Source organism: Poeciliopsis prolifica, unplaced genomic scaffold (genome assembly GCF_027474105.1).
Source record: "Poeciliopsis prolifica strain line A6 unplaced genomic scaffold, Auburn_PproV2 SCAFFOLD006, whole genome shotgun sequence".
Classification (NCBI taxonomy): Eukaryota; Metazoa; Chordata; class Actinopteri; order Cyprinodontiformes; family Poeciliidae; genus Poeciliopsis; species Poeciliopsis prolifica.
Window position 1 is genome coordinate 16,916,105 of NW_026562381.1, and position 18,718 is coordinate 16,934,822.

Genomic DNA, 18,718 nt, shown 5'->3' on the forward strand with positions numbered 1-18,718 from the left:
TAGACTTGCTGCAAGGATAAAAATACTTTGCTTTGGAGTGTGCTGGCATTCAAGTGGGTACATAGAATGAATTAATGGTATTATAAACACCACATAACAAGAAGTTTCACAAAAGCCCTTGGACTTCCACCCTCCTCCACAGCTGAGTCATGTTTCCATACTGATTCTCAGAAATACTTCTGAAATGAAACAATTAACTTATGCAAAGTTGAAGGTCTGAATCTGGAGCAACTCCTTTGTAAAGCAGTAAGAATATAAACCTGTTCTTTGGTGCAACATTTTGTAATCTGGATATTAAAAAAAAACAAAAGAGAAGTCTAAGAAAATAAATAGCAAGGATAAATTAATTTATTTTATCCTTTGATTTCAATCAACATTTCAAAGTTCATAAAAAGTTATTAAAATATATGTTTTCATTGTTTAAAATAAGTTATTTTTGTGGGGAATTGTATTTTCTTACAGGACATACGGTCTGTCAAGGTAGCACAGGTGTGAGGGAGGAATAATGAAGAGGAGAGTTTGGTCCAGCATGAGAGGAGATAGCAGAGGAGGAGCAGTTAGCTGGTTTCATAGTGAGTAAGCTCAGACTTGTCGTCTAGAGAAGTTATAATATAAAGTATGCAAGTAAGCAGGACGCAATAGCGTTTCGGACTGTTGGACTGTGTTTGTTGTTTTTCTTGTTGCTGTATTTAGTCGAGAGTTAGAGCTAAGCTAACGTAGCTGTTCACTAACATGGACAGCTGTATGCTGCTTTTTCTCTGCTAGAGTGGAACTTAAAAAGGTATAGATGATTGTTACCAGACTGAATAATGAGACGGACTCCAGACAGACACTCTGAGCGCCCGGGTCGCTCAGAAGACCTTTGGCTCCTGGGAACTGAGGGCCAGTAGATGTGGAGCACATGGAAACCATACAACTGCATCATTCCTGAGCTCCTGTATTGCCCGGACTCCTACATTCATGAGCATCTGCACAGGCCTGCAAAGTTGCGTAGTGTATTTTCTGCCAGCATTCGTTTTAGTTTTTATAATAGTGGGTTATATAACTGGTGTTTTACATTGTAGATGTAGATTCATTGTATGGTTGGACAAATGTTCTGTTTTTCTGTTTTGTCCGAAACCCCCAAACCTGCCATTTTCTTATTTTATTATTATTTTTGCCTAATTAAAGGAGCGTTACTGTGGTCTACTTTACATGGTGTGTAGTGTAATTTTCTTTAGAAGTGTCCAATACTGATTGAGCCAAAAGCATGAAAGAAAGATTCAGATTAAATAGTAAGAGTATACTGAAACCCAAAACTCACTTATTTCTCACATTCCTTAATTTTGCTAAAATTTTGTAAATCATATGTATAAATTCATGGAACATTGTGTTGTTTGCTCTTCAGTTTTCACTCAAAGCAACACATCATCCAATTTGTCTGCTGTATAGCCCACAGGAATCGATTCATCAAGTCCTTTATATTCCTATATGACTCAGTGGATACTGTATAAAACTCTACTGTTGCTTCAGGCTGCAAAAGATTTTGCACAAACAAAACTCTCATGTAGGATGGTTGTTTTCTCCTTTGGTACAACACTAGAGCTTTCCAGCATTAAAGAATAAGTAGTTTTCAGATGTTTTCTTTCATGCACTACAAAGTTCCTTTAAAAACAAAAATAAACCTAAAGGGGTTTTTTTTACACTGGAAAAAAAAATCACTGCAATTTTATTGTTGAGGTCTAATAATACTTTAAAAGCTCAAAAAACCTGAGCAAGAGCCATTATTTCTGAACGCCAAATTCAGTCACCTGTGATACAAAGTTATTGACATGGATTACAAGTTTCATTTCTCCAATTTTTTCTTTCAGCTGTTTAATTACAATCACAATCCACTTTACTACAGTCTCTGCAGCGCTCCTGTGTTTGCAGAAATGTCCTTATACTGGCAACAAGTTCAGACTCAATCTGAATCTCAATCTCAATTTGAAGAACAACAGAAACTTGTTATACATTTCTCTCTGGAAATTGTCTTTTCTCTGCCTTTTACATGCACACCACACCTTTGGAAGGAATGGCGTGTTCTGACTTCATAGATGACATGCATGTGTGTCCTTCGATCTTCCTGGAAGAGCAGAGGAGGTAAAATGTAACAATAATATTCAAGACATCTGTAGATAATCATTCACCTTTGAGCTTCTTTTGGCCCCGAGAGATTTGGATCCTCATTCTTCAGTGATTACAGACAGATATCTCTCTACAGTCTTTGTGACACATTGGTGCTGGGAATGTCAGGAAACTTCTCTTCTTCATTTTCTCCATCTGTATTTTAGATAGAATGGTTGAAATTGTTGCGGTGGATTTTTTATGGAGATGAGCCTCCAGAGCAATAATTTATAGCATCAATAAACTGTCAAAATTGTCATGAAGAAAATGTAATTTTATTTTTACCAGTGACAAAATCTTATTTCTCTTTTCATCACTACTTTAAAATATTGCTTTTGCATCTTTGTGTGTTATTGAGCTCAGATGGCAACTTTTAGATCAAATCTGCAGGACTAAATCATTTTTTAATCCAGTTAATTTTAGAGTTCAGTTAAGTGTATCAGACTTTAATCAAAAATCATGTATAGACAAAATAAGCAACATTCTTGCTGCTAAATATTTGAATAAATAGACACATGAGCTCAACACAGGAGATAACCATTGTTTTTCATTTGTTATTTAAGTTTAGTCAGTCACCAGTTTAGTGCAAAATGCTACTTTACCCATTCAGCATTCAGGGAATCCCTGATCATCCATGGAAACTTTTGGGGGAAAAAAATCTTCTTTGTGGACTGTAGACGCTGATATCAGTGCTGGGGATGTTTGTGCTGCTGCAACATGTTTTCTACTGAGATGGCATTTTAGGTTTGAATAGCTTTGCTGATAGACTAACTACTTTTACGCAGCTTGCACACAACAGTAGTCCTTTCCAGCGTCGAATTAGATTTTTTTTATAAATAAAAATGAACCTACAGTGTGGCAAGAGAAGCAACTTTGTATTTAGATATTGCTTGTGCATCAGAGTTACAAGCATAACCAAATGCAAAGGTTCCGCCCAGAACCTTGTATGAAATGAAAAGTGAATAATTGTATACAATATTTAATGTAATTAATTCATCAAAACTGCTTACCTGTATGAAGAAAGGTGTTGTTTTCAACTTGTAAAGGCCCTGGAACTTGTAACCCTGTAGAGTTATTTTATACTGCATGCATGACGCAAAAAGGTTAAAGTTTTGAAAATGACTAATGCAGTATTTATTTCCAAAATATAAGCAGCTACATTTCTGAGGCAGAACCAAGCATTTGTGGCGTACATGTCTGAGGAAGAAACAAGCCATAATTTCTCAAGGAGTAGAAATCCAGATAAGAACATTTCACCATATCCAAGATTAAAGTCCTGCAATTCATTTTGCTTCCAGTACTTCAGCCTCCAAATAAAAGTCTAAATCAATGTCAAATGTTGCTTCTGCACCTGATGCGATCATGTCTTCAGAGCCAAAGGACACTGCGGTTTCAGAGATTACTCGCTTTGAAGAATAAGTAACTTGAAATGCCTTGGGAATGAAAATGGGCTGGAGTTTAAGAGTTGCTTTAGCTTCTTAAATGGAACGCCATGGTCTGTTTCTCAAATATCATCCATAGAGGTTTATGTTTTAAATGAGAGGTTTTTGAATGGAAATAGCATGTTATCATTTTGTTTATGACATTTGGGAAAAATAGTGACAGATTCTGGACTGAAAGATTCTGGTTTCTGGAGCCAAGAAACTTTGCCATCTGTGATTCGGGCTGCAGATAAATCCTGCACATGAAAGGACAAAGAGTACAGCTAATATTTTGGAATGTGATGTTTAAAATTCTGAAGCTTTTTCCAATAAAAATGATGGGAAAGAACCAAGTAAAATCTTTACGGCAATTCCAAAAGAAAACTAATCAGTTTGTATTGAACAGTATTTAAAATACCACAATGGAAACGTGTAATATTTCTATACAACTTTTCCTTCTTACCTTGTTACAGTTGATAAGATAAAAACTTGAAGTTCAGAGGAGCAGTGGTTGAATGAGGTTTATGTGTTGGTTTTAAGTATCTAACTTCATGGATGTTCTGCAGCTTTGACTTGTCTTTCAGCTGCTCATCAGTTTCATTCAGTCCAGTCCAGATTTAATTTTGAAAGCAACTTCATATGGGACCAAAGTGGCACACATGAAAAAGACATTAAGATGAACTAAAAGAAAATTCCAGGACTTACTGAGAAACAGAGAAAAACTGACGAAATGACACAAAAACAAAACAGAGTAAAATCAGCATGTCTAATGTTTGTTTAGATGGTTTTTAGTGGTGTCTGATCTTGACTTCAACAGCCCTGTAGTGTCTGAATTGACTCCTGTATTTTATCCTTTTTTCTATTTCTTCTCAGCTCGATGATCCTGACAGCTGGAGTTCCATCATTCAACCAGGGTTCAGGTTCAGTTTTATGCAGCCTGGTTTTCACTGGAGCCACAAAGTCCAAAGCAGTCTGAAAGGTCGAGTGAAACCACCAGCTAAGCTGCTTCATGTCTTCTGCTCCTCATCATGCATTGCTGTGGTTCGGCTCACATAACTCGTTTAGTATCCCCAAACTTAAAGTTCTACAGAACTTTAACTTTAAGCCCTTCTGGCTTCATTAAGTCTGAAAAACAGTTTAGTAAAGTTTTCTTTCTTTGTGTTAAAAGTGCATTTCCAATGATGCTGATTGCAGCCTCATCTGTTGCAATCTGAGCAAGATCAATGTAGTTTTTCCTAAAAAGTTGCAAAAAAAAATTTAAATCATGGGGAAAAAACCATGATATAAGTGGGTTATCAGTAAAGTGCAGCTGCTCTAGAAAGATTATTTCAATCTTTCTTACTGCTGAAAGTATATTATTGAGTAAACAGATATAAAGTGATAAAAATAGGGGGGAAAGCTAGATAAACAGTGTTATCTATACAATTACAAAAAAACAAATAGGTCAGAAATTTTATCAAAGTTTTCCAAAAAGCATTCTGTGAATTTAAATAAATAATTTCCCCTTCAAAATGAAATATTGCTGAATCATTTTAAGGACAAAGAAGTTATTTCTGATGGTGTGTATTATTGTTAAACTGTTAGTGAAAAGTTTTATCAGATTTTAACATAAATAACAGTTTTGTGAAAATAGTGCTTTCAGAGAAGAGGTGGTAAAGAAGTAAAACATTCCATAAAAGCAAGTTATTTTTTAATATTTTAGTTATTAATAAATTCTTCTCCTTTTTGAAAACCTGCATCTGCCTCATCACCTCATTTTTAGTCACTCGGACAAATAGGCTGAGTGGAACGGTTTACACATCCTGTTTTCTTTTCTTCCTGCACCGTTTGAAACGAGGGTCACAGACCACAAGGGAGGCTCAACACAGATCCCAGTCAGGACTCCACTAAATGTCTCATTCATGTTGAGGCGCTGCCAGGGCAAATCTTAAAAGATCGGTGTGACTGATGTGGTCATGGGGGGAAAAAATCACAACAACCAGGGTCAGTTTACTCACTACTAACAGAGGTCTGCAAACTTAGAAAACCAGCCACAGAGGATGACATGAGCCTGTTTCTTCCTGCACACTTTCCAGTCATTCAGCTTCTGGAAAACCTCAAAAGAAACATCACTCATAATTATGCAAGGTACATTAAAGAGGAACACCCAACATCACAAGTTCAAGCACAACTTTGAGTAAAATCAGTCAAGCAAACAACACAAACTATTAGAGACAGCTGTTAACTGACAGTTTCATTTAGGAAGGTGGAAGTGGACTTTTCTCTGATTGCTTCTCAAAAATCTAGACATATTTCAAATAAATCCTGAGTGATGGTAAAATAAACTTTCAACTCACATAATCTTACAAACAATAGGGGAACAGTCTCCCATCAAGGGGAGGAAAACCAATGCTTGAATGTGTTTCTTCTAAAATCAATTCAATTCAATCCAATTCAATATGAAAGTTTGAAATTCACACAAGCCAAATCTCTGTCATCTTTTGAATTTCCTCTGCATTATTCTTCTTGTTTTGCACATTTTTGCCATTGTCTTTTATATTTGGTACCACTGCAGAGTCTGATCCTAACAGGAACCAACAAACCCACACTGCTTCACTGACACTGGACTCATGCAAGCGTTCATTTTCTATTTTCCCCTTTCTAGATCTGTAGTCCAATCCTGTTACCTTTTAGCACTGGCGCCTTGCAGCCAGAAGCTCCTGGACTCGTTTTGCATGGGGTTTGTTTGTTGTCTCCATGCGTCCATAGCTGTTCACCAGATGCTCCAGCAATCTCCGTCCCAATATCGCTCGTCAGATTAACTTCTCGCACCAAAATGCCCTTTGAGTTCATCCTTCTCATGTCTTGTGTTACCTTATCTTGCTGTATTAAGTAGATAAATTGTGTGTCTTAAGCAGTAAATCAAAATTTAAAGTATTTTTTAAGTAAAATGGACCAGAATATTTTACAAAGCAAATACACTATAAATGAAACAGAAAACTCTGTTACTGCAATTTATGCAAAGGTTTCTGTAATACTTGCATCATTTTGTCTTTTTTTTTTCTTTTTTTTGTCTGTAGGTCCATGCAGTCTGTTATCCCTGGCCAGACTTTCCTTGTTCTTTGACCACATTTGTCACATCACATTGTGTTCTGGTTGGCATTCACATCTTTCTGCTGAACAATTATCTTTGATTTTTGAATGATGAGTGGCCCTGAATCTAAAGCTTTGCTTTTATTCATGAGACAAACTGGTGCTTAGTAATCTGCACAGTTTTTAAACACCAAATCAAGTTTTCAGATAAAAATATCTTTGAAGATTCACTTGGATAACATCAAACATTATGAATGCACCAAAAAGACAAGGATACATATTTGCTCTTTCGTCTGAAAAAGTCTCTCTTAGGTATTGTCTCAAAAAAGGTTCAAGCTGAGCCTAATCACAGTGTTTAAAGGAAAGACAGCAGCTGATGAGCTCTGCCCAAACAAACAGACAGAAAAACAGCATCGTAACACTAAGATCAAATAAAAAGCAATGAAACAGCTTGTAGAGAAAAAGGGGAAAAGTAAACCATTTATTCTAGTGCCCTGCCATTTCAATGCACCTCCATACAGGAGGTTTACCTGATTGGAGGTTGTCCCTTTGTTTTTCTGTTTCGCATCTTCAACAGTTTCTGGACAGATTGAGAACCAGGAAGTCATCAGGACATGAATACAACGTCTGTGTTTTACTCCTTGAGCCACAATTTGGTCACTTTTGCCTAAAGACGTGAAACTGTATCATACTTTGTTCATTGCTGTTTTCTGTCTGGATCACAAACTGCTCCTGAATGATACTTTGAACAACTTTCAATCAACAACTCAAATCTGCACTTATTGTATGCAGATTTGAGATCAAACTCATTTTCTTGAATAACAAACAAACACACTGCTTCACTGACACTGGACTCATGCAAGAATTCATTTTCTACTTTCCTCTTTTCATATCTGCAGTCCAATCCTGATACTTTTACAGAATTTCAGACTTCCATATTTTTCTGGAAAGTTGCTTCTTGTTGTCCTTCCAGCTACCTGAACAACCTCAACGACTCTCAGACACGCTTGCAACACATTTCCACCTTCTTTCCATTCCTGACCAATCTGTACTGTTGTACTCTTTGAATCCTCTTAAGGAGAAAGTCTTGATATTTTCTCTGGCACCCTTGATGATTTGATAAAAAAATGATTTGGGTGCAACATTAACAGCAGAAATCCTCCTTTCTGTAAAACCCTATTGATGAAAAGCAGAGATGAAATCTTAGGAGTGATGACAATTGACAAAAAAAGAATAATTTCAAGCACTCCTTTGTAACAGTTTACTCTGAGCTAAATAAATTCAGATCAGGTTTCTCAATTTAACTTATTAAAGAAACTAAAAGAAAAGAAGATTAAAGCCCAGTCACCATACCCAGCTCAGCTGAAACTTTTCATCAATGGGGGCACAAAACTCTTCCCCTCACTTTCAGCAGCACATTCTACATTGAAAGATCTCGGTGTTGAATCCTCCCTGGAGGACAGAGAGACACTGGAAGAGGAGCTGATACGGGATGGATGGACAACCCAGAGAAAGAGCAGAAAGAGCCAACAGCTGAACCCTGCTGAGATCAGAGCCATTATCCATGGAGACAACAGAGAGGAGCGAGTCCTTGGTCATGAGTAAGGTCATCAGGTCAGGTCTAGACTGGATGGAAAGTAAACAGAGGCAAAATCTGTGATGCAGAATATGGAAGACTATAATTGTGGAATAAAAGAAAATGACAATGGGGAAGTATCAGTGTCAACTCTTTGGGAAGCTGGAAAAGCGGTGCTGAGGGGGAAGTTAATGTCTTTGTCATCCCAAATCAAAAGAGAACGCAATAAAAACAGAGTTAGAAAATTGCATATGACAATTGGAGGAGGGACATAAAAGTAATAATGATAAAATTACCTTAAAATCTCTTGGCGAATGCAGACAAACACTGGATATCTTGTTGACGCACAAGGCAGAGGGGGCTTTGCGGTTTGCTAATCAAAAGTATTATGAATCAGGGAATAGAGCCAGCAGGCTACTAGCATTTTAGTTGCTCAAGAAACAGGCAGATCGCACAGTGGAGAAGATAATGAATCCTTTTACGAAGAAAATGCTGTCCCATCCTAAAGACATTGCAGAAACTTTCTCAGCTTACTATGAAACACTTTATGACTCAGAGGAAATAGACAGTAAAACAGAAAAGATTAAGAATGTATTGGGTAAAATCAAGTTACCAAAGTTAACTAAAAATGATGCCAAAGCAATGAGAGATCCAATCACAAAACAGGAAATTGAGGAGGTCATAAAACATTTAAAGAATAGTAAAGCGTCAGGAGTTGATGGATTCTGCAGAATTTTATAAGCATTTCAAAGCGGAGGTCACGCCAATACTACAAAGAGTGTTTAATTACACCCTCATAATATGGACCCCCAAAAATCTTGGTCAGAAGCAATAACATCTATAATTCCCAAAGAGCACAAAGACCCCATAAATTGCTCATCCTACAGACCAATAAGTTTGCTCTGCTGTGATTTAAAAATCTTAACTACAATACTGGCGAACCGAATTCAAAAATGCATCCACACAATAATTAAACCAGACCAAACAGGGTTTATAACAGGACGCTTAGGGATAAATAAGATTAGGAGAACCTTAAATGTGATCTCTGTGGCAAGACAAAAGCAGGATCCTTCAATGCTTCTCAGCCTTGATGCTGAGAAGGCATTTGATAGGGTGGACTGGCAGTATCTGAAACACACACTGGCAGAAATGGGATTTCATAGAGACTTTATCAAATGGATTGGGGTGCTATACTCTGGACCCACATCCAAAGTACGGTGAATGGATGCTCCTCAAAGAAATTTGGTTTAAAAAGAGGAACTAGGCAAGGATGTACCCTCTCGCCTCTACTATTTGCCATTAGTATCGAGCCCCTGGCAGAAAGAATACGGACAGACCCTAGAATTCATGGAATAACAGCAGGTGGAGTCACCCATAAAATTTCACTTTATGCAGATGACATTATTTTGTATATTTCTAATCCTCTGAGCTCAATCCCTTGGCTTATGACTTGTTTAAAAGATTTTGGAGAAATCTCAGGCTATAAAGTTAATGAAACCAAGTCAGAAGCTATAATGTTGGTGGGGAAATGGCCAACTGGTTTAGATAAAGAGGTCACCTTTAACTGGTCCAAGAGGGGATTCAAATATTTAGGTGATGATTACACCACAAACCTCACAACTATTTAATGGAAATTATAGCAGATTAATCACACAAATAAAATCAGACTTGGCTAGATGGGAGATTCTCCCTCTGTCCCTTCTGGGCAGAATAGAAACAGTGAGAATGAATTTGCTCCCACGATTAATGTACCTATTCCAGGCACTCCCGATTTGGATACCTGCCTCCACTTTTAAAATTTTGATAAAATTATTAATAACTTTATTTGGCAAAGGAGGAAACCAAGAATCAGACAGAAATTATTATTAAGCCCAAGAGAAAAAGGTGACCTTGGTCTGCCTAATTTGAAACTGTACTACTGGGCAGCACAACTTCGTGTTGTGGTCGAGTGGCTTGGACAGGATGAGGAGACAAACTGGATTAGTCTGGAGAACAATGCATGCCCACTGGTACCTCTTGAAGCCATTCCATTTATGGAGGGAAAAAATTGGAAGGATTTAAAAATTGAAAATGAGTGGATTAATTGTAACATACAGAGTTTGGTCTCTGGTGAGGAAGAAATTGGGAGCACCTTTAACAATATCCCGCATAATAAAAATAGCCAAGATTACTGACTTATTTCCAAACAAACTGGATACGGGTTTTCAGAGATGGGCACAGAAAGGACTAATAAGAGTTAATCAGTTATTCAGTGGAGAAACTCTTAAGTCATGGATTATGCTCAAAGGATTTCTATAAGTACTTACAATTAAGGGATTACCTTTTATCACACAAAGAATGGCCTACCTTGAAACAAAATATGTCACCCGTAGAAATATTTCTGATAAAATGTGTAGAGGACCATAAAGAGGAAGATTATATCTAATCTATATAAACATTTACAGATGCATTTCTCTGACAATTCTACAGACATAAAGCAAAAGTGGGAACTAGAAATGAATATTGTTATTGAAGATGAGGAGTGGGAGGAGATTTGTGAAAAGGTTTTAAGATCACCAACAGCCCAGTTTGGAAGGAATTTGACTGGAAATTAAAAATGAGGTTCTTCAAAACACCTTTCAGTATTTCAAGATATGACAGAAGCGCCACAAATTTGTGCTGGAGGGGCTGTTATCAGATTGGGGATCACACTCACATTTTTTGGGACTGCCCAGTGCTGATTCCATTCTGGCAGGGGGTTCAGACAGAAAAAAAAAAAAAAAATTTAAGTTTACATTACCACTGAACCCACTGCATTATATACTGGGTTTGACCTTAAGAGAAGATGAAAAGGAAGCCCAGTCATCACAGATTCTGTTAATAGTAGCAAGGAAAATGATGGCTCTTTCCTGGCTAAAGCCCTTATCCTTCAACAATGGAAAGAAAGATTGAGGAATGTGTATATAATGGAAAAGATAACAGCAAAACTTCATGTAAAAATTGACACTTTTCTGAGATTATGGACCCCAGCTATTTCCCACTTTGGATGGCCACATAAAGATGTTAATGGGTTATAAAAAGATGTGTCAGCCCTCTTTGTATATCTCTCTTTCTTAATGGAATACACTGGATATGTACACCTCCCCTTCACGTGACGAGGCCTTTTGTAAGGAATGTAAATTGCCGAAATGGATCTACCTGTTTGCTGAGCACCCCCCACCCTTTTTTTTTTTTTTCAGTTTTTTTTTTTTTGTCTCTTGTGGTATTATGTAAGCGTATGTATAAATGTGCATATGCATATATGTTGGATTCATAATATTGTTAAATAAAGAATGTTAAAAAAAGTTTTACTTAGAGTTGGTAAACTGTATTTTTAAACTGTTTAACAGGCAGAAATGTAAAATTTAAAAAAAAAAAAAAATTTCTCAGTTGTTTAGGTTTTCACAAACAAACATAACTTTGACAGAGCAGAGAGACTCATTTCATCTGCAAGTGCACTGAACAGCAAGGAATAGCAACCTAAATGAGGCTGCTTTTATTGGCTCTTTAGTGTTAAGCTCATGCTGGGTTCAGCTCAAACAACCATAGCCTGTAGAGTTAAAGAGCTTGTGAGGTCTGGACTTTCAGCTTCTGTGGTGAATGAGTCAGTTTGTAATTATTTTACCCACAAAACAATTATTTATTCTCTGTAGCTGATAAAACCTTTACCGCCAGATGTGTTTGGGGTCCCTGCAATCTCTAATGATGCCTGAGGTTTCAGTAGCTCGCACACATAGACCCTGGTAATAGACATCCTTAACATAACTGTGGTAAAGGTAATTTCAGTTTTCATTTAAAAAGCTTCCAATTTGGCAGACTAATTCACATCCTAGTGGATGTGCGGTAAGAGACTTTATTTACTGAAAAAATATATTATGGATGAGATAAGTTATGGTTTGCATTTTAAAGATGTGAAAAGAGAAACAGTGACTCACTCAGTCAATTAGCAGCAGTGTGAAATGCTTTCACACGGTCAGTGCTTGAAAAGTTTTGTGCTATAGCGACAGCAATGAATTGATAGATTCATGAGGCAAAGGCTATACACATCTACAAAAAGCTAAAGTTCAAAGTTTGGAAATATGAAAGCATAATGCAGCATGCATGTGAATGCTGCAATGCACACCATCTCAAACACATGCCTTTGCAGACATTAACCTTGAAGGCAGGACAGTTGTGCCCTGTGGGGTCTACTTTTCAATCACTGAGTTTCCCATGGGAATATCTCCTGAGCAAGCCACTCAACAAACAAAGGAATGTCAGTCTGCTCTGTTTTTTGTAGTGACACTATGATAATTGAATTTCAAACAGTTAACAGAGCCGGAACTTTTCTTACCTTCGAGAATCTCAAAGTTTGGTGCAGGTGTTTTGTAATGAAGTTAGGGTGCAGCCATCAGATCTGAGGGATAAGCTGTCACTGCTGCTCCATGCTCTCCCTTTTCACACTCAGGATCACAGGGTGCTGCAACCATGAGAATAAACCATCTTGGCCTCCCTTTGAAAATTGGCCAAGCTCAAAACTGTTCCGACTCTCCAATGTGAAAAAAAGACAGCAGTGCATGTTTGATGCACCCCAGAGGCTCACATCCCAACTCTGAAAACTGATGCATTTTACCATACAGTTACACCAGGAGGTTCTTAGCATTGCCTATCAAGCTTGTGTATGCTATGCTGTGTATGCAATGTTCTTATAGCATAGAAACAACTTACTGTTCCAGGAAAACCTTGTATCCACTATGTCATAGGCTATGATAACTAGCCATTCCAGTCCTTGCAAACTCTGCTTTCAGGGAGAAGCTGTAACATATCAGAGAGCAAGGGGGTTAGTGTTGTGTACATGAGCTTGATTTACAACACTAAGATTCTCCTCCTGGCTTTGACTGATTGCTTCTAGTTACTACTGGGAACAAGCAGAAGAGCTTGACTATATCACAGATTATCTATCTCATATTGTCATGACATAGTGACAGTTTCAACAAATACATAAAAAAACAAACTGAAAGTTACCTACTGCAGCTTTAACTGACCAATTTGTTCAACTTGTGTGTTCAGTTTATGCATCTCTGCACATTTCACTTTTACAGATATTCATATTCATTGCATCAAATGCAAGGATCTGTTATTGTTAAAGATTTAGTGTGTGGTTAAACAACACAGGCATAACAGACTGATTATAGAGCAGAGACAAAATAAAAATGAACTCTGTGGGAGGAAGCATGCAGGTTGGTGGTCTGTCGCTGTTGGCACAGACAGAGTTTTTCCACTGGAGATGCCAAATGGTCACAGGTTGTGCCAAGACAGAGATGGATCAAGGCAATGGGCTGCGGTATTCCCACATCCCTGATCACAGAAGGTACACTCTGCAGGGAAACTGGGAAAATCCGGAGGTGGGAAGGGTTTCTAATTCGCTCTGAACAGAACTTTGACTCATCAGTGCAGCAAACCCCTGCGGTACATTTTTTTTTCTTAGATCAAAAGGACCAAACCCCAATTCCAAGCACACAAACAGAGTGAAACATCTGCAGCAGAATTTGTGATATTTCCCCCGAGGATTTTCCAAATGGACATATTAAAACAAAGTCTTTCCTGTCGCTAGCCACACCTTTGACCACTGGAGCGCTGACCACTGCTTGGCCACATCTGTGCAACTTTGAAAGGAAAATAAGCAAAAATGTTCTTCTTAATGCTGAGAAAATTTTTAAAAGAAATGCTTTTTTTCCCCAAACAATTAACAATTTCATATATCACATAAGCACACAATGCTTTCTCTATAACTCAGCTGGAAAGAAGCTTTTAAAAGGCCTTCACACAAAAATGAACTGAAATATAGTATTGTGAGTCAATATACGCCCCACCCCTCTTTTCTAAAGGTCCATAATCGAATAAAGTAACTTCTCTGCCATTGAGCCGGTATTTCAGCAAATGACTGGAGGGATTGCTGCAGCAGCCTCCTCTGGCTCTGTGAGAGATTGTGTTGCTATGGTAATAAGCATCCTGGCAAGTACACAAGGAGAAACTCCCTAAAAGCAGAGTCTGTGAATGTGAAGATCACCCACAGGCGGAACATAAATGACAGAAAAGCTGCCTGGAGGTGCAGCGGTTAGAAGGGATCTCACTGCCATCATACACTGAGGGTTTGCTCTAGAGTTCATGGTATGGTGAAGATACAGCAGTAAACAGCACATCTTGGCTTCTTCTGTGTTTTAGGAATGTAGCACTTGGGAAGAATAAAAAAAGTCATAGTTCAAGAAACCATAAAATATGTAACATAAACATGTCAGGATACAGAAACTCAAGATGAATAAGTGGCCAAACAGTGCAGAACAAGCATGAAACACTTCAGAAAAGGTCAAAGTACGTTTCAGATTCAGCAGTTTTAATTAAAAAAAAAAAAAAAGCTAAAAAACATTTTGCACCATATCATCCTCCATAATGTTAATCCTGTCATGTTTATGAAATATGTATGTGGCAATTGATGGATATTTTTAGCTGTTCCATGCTGAACATGTTTTGGGATGTTGGATGTAAGAGTTATGTCATTTCTCTGGGAAAAAAAAACAAAGTAATTTTTTCTGTCTCTTTTTAATCCAGGAACACTAAACAATTTCCATCTGCTGAAGTTCTCTGCTTAAAACGTAACAGCTGAATCAGTTACCAAACAGTCAACTCTCCTACCACGATGGCCACTTCAAGCTCTCAGCATGCTGATGTGAGTGAAACTTCATCAGTGCAGACAGAGAAATTGCATAGCTTAGCAAGATGACTAAGTAACAGAACATATAGACAGACAACATTTTGTCTTTACCACACAGGGTTGAGAATATTTTATGGTATTTTATGACCCTACAATTCACATTATTTAAAATACCCTGAAATCCATTTTTCCACATCTTTGACAAATTTACCATAAGACCAGAGGCAGATATGGATCAAATTATGAGGATATCAAAGCAGTTTTGCATGAATTGAACTAAAGGTGTGTTTTAACCTCTTTGGAGAAATGTGAAAATAATATGCCAGAGTTGGAACATTTGAGAGCCAGTTTAATAGAGATAAACTCCAAGGTTTTAAACTCCAAAGGAAAAGGTTAATAATTTTGAGTTTGCAGTGTCTAATCTGAGACTACAGAAAGGGTTACCAGGCAACTGAGAGTTGATGGCACAGATGTATTTTGTACAATATTTTTCTGCCCAGTGAGATCCAGCAGGAAGTCATACAAACAAAATGAGGAGCTCCATATAAGAAATATAAAACATGGCTAAAAATAAAAACAAGTTAAACCAGAGGAATAGCAGAAGATAATTCTACTCAGTCTGCATGATGGTATAACACATTTAAGTTTTTCTCCTGCGTCAAACTCTGACATTACAAATGTTCGGCCTGTGGGTGACTATGTCCATTAAAATGCCTGGATGTGATTGAGACCTTGTTGAATATCCGCTGTCTGGTCTGGAGATAAATTTCCTCCCACACCAACTTTCTGTCTGTGTTTTCCTCTTTGGATCCTTTATGGCTGTGCTTACCCAGAGGTTTCAACATAAAAGCAGACAGATGATTTACAGGTACTCTGAAGGCTGCAGAGTTTTTATGTCACCCTTCTGGACTCTTCTGGACTCTGTCATATTTAGACTTTTTCCATGCTCATTTCTTTATTGCACTTATTTCACTCTTTCCTTTTTAATCCTTCACATTACCAACTCAGAAACTCTAAATGCATTTGAAAATGGAAGAGTCAGTCTACTTATATGCACTAGTTTCATAGTTCTTGCTCACTGATGTTTTATCTATGGTATATTTTTGCCTTTAGCAGCTTAGATGTGATGCATTATGTACACATCTTTTTACATGCTTCTGAACCCTTCTTTCTGCACAGATACTAACATATCTGAGTAGATTGCCACAGTCATAAAAAGATGGAATATCGCTGTTATTTTACAGGTAACAGAACCAATCAGATCCATTTTTGGCGACAGAATTGATACTGATGTCATTGTTGGATTGGATATCAGGCCATTGATCTGGTTCTGTGTTGCTGATGGTCATATATTGACTGAACCTAATACGAAGAAATTGTTGCATACTTATATAATAACATTTTTATAGTAATCTCTTAAATTATATATTAACTGTCTTAAATATGTCAGTGGATTTTGTTTTTAGATTCAGCAGATTACTTAGAAATGGGTAGAACCTTTTCCAAGCGTCTGCAGTGAACAGAGAAAATACAACATAGACTGACTCTGGCATGTTTTCCAAGTATTCACAGCAATAGATGTTCTGTCACACTGTTAGAGTAACACTAAATGAGTAGAGGATTCTTGGAGCTCTACAGAGTAACAGAAAGTAATCCAATAGTAACTGACTGTAATCCAACTGGTTTATAGCCACGGGGGATCATGCCAGGATAAGTAGAGAATTTGGAAATGGTGGTAGCCTGTCTGAAACGAGGTGGAATATTTATAATCTAAAAAGTACACAGAGACAACTCTTACAGCAGAAGATGCTGATGGGTAATAAAGTCACAAATAAAAAGTTGTTAAAATGATTTAAAGATGCATCATGTGTTACTGACTTCTTTTCAGTAAAGTAGTGAACTTCCTCTGTAACCTTCTTGGTGTGAGTTATTTCAGTTTAAGCTCGAACACAAGGCGACATTTCCTCAGGTCTTGAACAATTCTTCACTTCAGAAAGGATCTGTTTATGACACCGTAAACAAATAATGCTAGCACTGTCTGAAGCATATTTTCAACCTATTTTACCAAGAAACCAGCTAAAATCGGTCAGCACTTTGAAACCATTCCTGCTGTGTGCAAATCAGTCAGCTACAGTAACTCTAGGTAAGCAAAAGCTAAAGAGACCCTCATAAAGAGTGCTACAAAACCTTCTAATGGCAATGATTCCTGCTGAATTTCTAAACTTATGTGAAGAACAGACCAAAAGTTTGGACACACCTTTTCATTCAAAGAGTTTCCTTTATTTCCATGACTATTGACATTGTAGATTCACACTGAAGGCATCAAAATGTGAATTAACACAAGTGGAAATATGTACTAAACAAAAAAAAAAGTGTAAAACAACTGAAAATACACCTTATATTGTAGTTTCTTCAAAGTAGCAACCTTTTGCTGTGATTACTGCTTTGCACACTTTGCATTCTCTTGATGAGCTTCAAGAGGTCGTCACCTGAAATGGTTTTCACTTCACAGTTATTAGGTTAATAAGTGGCTTTCCTCCCTTATAAATAGTCATGAAAATAAAGGAAACCCACTGAATGAGAAGGTTGTGTCCAAACGTTTGGTCTGTACTGTATGTTCCACCAAATCCTGCTGGAACCTGAATGGAAACAATATAATTTTATTATGTATACGTTGCTTATATCAGGAATCAAAAGGACAATTAAAAGTTTTATTTGAAATGAAAGGAAAAAATACAGATCTTGGCTTTAAGAACACAGGGTGAAGACAACAGCAGAAACCAGGAGTCAACAATGGAAACCAAAGTCCCTAAATACTGAAGAATAAAGACTGGCAATGAAGTCAGGTGTGTCTTGTTATTGGAATGCAGAAAAGCTGAGGAAGAGTGCAGAGCAGGGAAACTGAGGGAAGGAGACTAATTAACAGAAGAAGCTTGTTAAATACAGAGAAAAATGGCTAACAGCAACATCTCAACTAAAATGCAAAGGGAACAGAAAAGAAATGAAAATGACTTTTTAGTAGTGTACAGTAGCTGTCAGTGCATTAATGGTTTAAATAACCCAAGACACAAACAATCACTAATATTAAAACAAAATAACTATTAATTAGAAGATAACCATCTTAGCAAATACTGAAATCATTTTAGACAGAAGTGAAAAAAACATGTATACAGTAGAAGAAAACAAACTCCCCTGCAACGGTTTCATAACCGTTTCAGACCAGCAAACCAATTTCGTTGCTGAACATTTTAAGCCTATACATCAGGCCTGTAGAATAGGTTTAAAATGGTTAATGTGAACACTTAATGTGAAGTCAAACTTCTGTTGTCAGAAAATGAGCCCAGATAATTTGTTTATGTAACTTACTGCTGACTATCTATCAGTAATAATAAAACAAATCTTACTCACACTTTGAAATGAAGTCTGTAAGTTTATACATCATACCATAATACCATACCACTCTATGCTGATCTGACTGATCTATTGTGGTCTCTGACACCTAAGTGCAGATAATTTGTTTGACTTCACATTGATATTCATCTCAAGTATAATTTTGTCTGCTTCCAGAGCATCAGTTTCAGAGAGATGTCTGAGAGGATTTTAACTTGTCATTTTATGCTGTCTTCTTTTTCTTGTATTATTTGGCAGGTAATATCTCACTATGAAGACATCTTTCAATTCAATCAGGAGAGACTCAGATGAGAATGAAAGCGATTAGAAAAGTTAAGTAAGTCTTTGGCGCTCGGGCCCCGGCTAAGGACATCGAGCTGACGCGATAAGCTCGGATGAGCATTC